Below are 1814 nucleotides of genomic sequence, written 5' to 3'. Positions count from 1 at the left end.
ATCCGAATTAATTAAATAAGGCTAAATTATATTATTAGCACTTAGATCTTTTTATCATTCGAGTTGGAACCTTTAATTTTAATGATTATTATTTTAATCACCTATTAATAATTAGGATTAATTACATCATTAGTAATTATATTTTTATAATACTATAAATAAGGGCTGTAAATTTTAATTATTTTAATTTTTATTTATTTTAATATGTTTTAGTCCCTATTTAATTACAATTTAATTTGTATTATTATCATTTCAAATCCAATATGTTTAAATGATTACTTTAATTATTATTATATTATTATCTTAGTCATATAAATATATATAATAAATAATATTTATTTATTTATTTATTTGTTTTCTATGAAATAAAAATCCTATTTATGAACTAGATATGTTTAATTTATATTTTAGATATTTATTTATTTTTTAAAAAATATTGAAGGAAAGAGCGTCTTAAAATAACTAGAAACCCTTTTCTAATATTTTTAATTAAATAAATATCTTACTATATTAAAATAATTTTTTTTAGTTATTTATTTATATCAAAGAAAAGAGCTGTCTTAAAGCACCTAGAAGCTCTTTTCTGATATTTCTAAATAAATAAATTTCTTATTTATATATATATTAATATATTTTCTTAAAATTATAAATTTGAAATAAAAGGATTATGAATTAAATATATTTGAAATTTTTTATTCTAATATAAGAGACAATTTATAATTAAAAAGTACCAATTTTGGGCGTTGTAGGGGTGCTAATCCTTCCCTAAACGTAACCGACCACGAATCCCTTTTTATTATTAAAAAGAATGATTTTTTGGTTAAAACGCAGATCAGCTTATCTTTTAATCGATGTTTTCTTAAAAACTCTTTTAAAAGATAATTTTTAGGTATTCGACCTACCTGACCCAAAAGGCCGATGACGACTCTCAAATTATTTTCAAAACCATTTATTCACATCAATTTTCCCGTCAAGTAAAAAAAATTCGTGCCCGGACGAAAACCGGTTACGACAGCAGCAATAAAGAATTAAGCTTGCGGCTTGCCACTTAAGACTTACAAGGAAAGATAATAAGTTTCCCATCTAACAACTCCAAGTACGTATGTGCAAATAAATAAAAGTTGGCAGGAGCATAGGCAAACAAGCAAAGAAAATGTGAACGTCTGAGTGATTATATACTTAAAGCAGACAAAGCTTGCTCCCTAAGAATGACAGGATTAGCACTCTCATCGAAAACACAATGCATGCTGGTGTCCCTTAATCGCATTAGCACTCCATCAACCCCGAAGCTGTTAGAGAAACTAAGTAGCTGAAAGGGGAAATACATTGCAGCGGATTTTATATCAAGGTTTTTGTAGGCAATCACGGGAAACAAGCTCAGCATTTCTTCCAGGATGACAGGAGAGAAAATAAGAAAAGAAGGGGGGGGGGGTTAATGGGGCAAAAACATGACTGCTAGGAAAATGTCAATTGCATATATTTGCCTAATGAAGGCATTTGTAGTATTCCCACTTACCCAAAATCGCAGGAGTAGAAACCAAGAACTTGGCATGACTCTCTAGACAAAAGGCAATAAAGTAATTAGTTCTCTTCCATTATAACCATTATAACATTATACAGATTACAATCCTTTCAAAAACCAACATTTACCACTTTCACAGTTAGAAGTGACACTCCGTTATCAGCCAATTCGTCTTCGTATAAAACTACCTGCATAACAAACATGGTTACTTTTGTAACTCCTTTCTCACTATGTTTTATTACAATCTAAGAAGCTGACCTCATCATAGAACAGAATAGGCTCTCTTAATGTT

At 28.4% G+C, this 1814-nt stretch overlaps 1 long non-coding RNA gene across 1 annotated transcript; it reads right to left on the bottom strand.

Moving 5' to 3' along the window:
• Positions 1–1199: 1199 nt before the first annotated feature.
• Positions 1200–1814, bottom strand: LOC120158998. The gene is made up of 4 exons (XR_005519303.1): positions 1781–1814; positions 1651–1710; positions 1517–1558; positions 1200–1289 (listed from the first exon to the last, which is right to left on the bottom strand). It is a non-coding gene; the product is annotated as an uncharacterized LOC120158998 (long non-coding RNA).

This window comes from Hibiscus syriacus, unplaced genomic scaffold (genome assembly GCF_006381635.1).
Source record: "Hibiscus syriacus cultivar Baekdansim isolate YM2019G1 unplaced genomic scaffold, ASM638163v2 tig00111338_pilon, whole genome shotgun sequence".
Classification (NCBI taxonomy): domain Eukaryota; kingdom Viridiplantae; phylum Streptophyta; class Magnoliopsida; order Malvales; family Malvaceae; genus Hibiscus; species Hibiscus syriacus.
The sequence above is the reverse complement of the archived record's forward strand: the minus strand, read 5'-3'. Positions and strand labels throughout refer to the sequence as shown.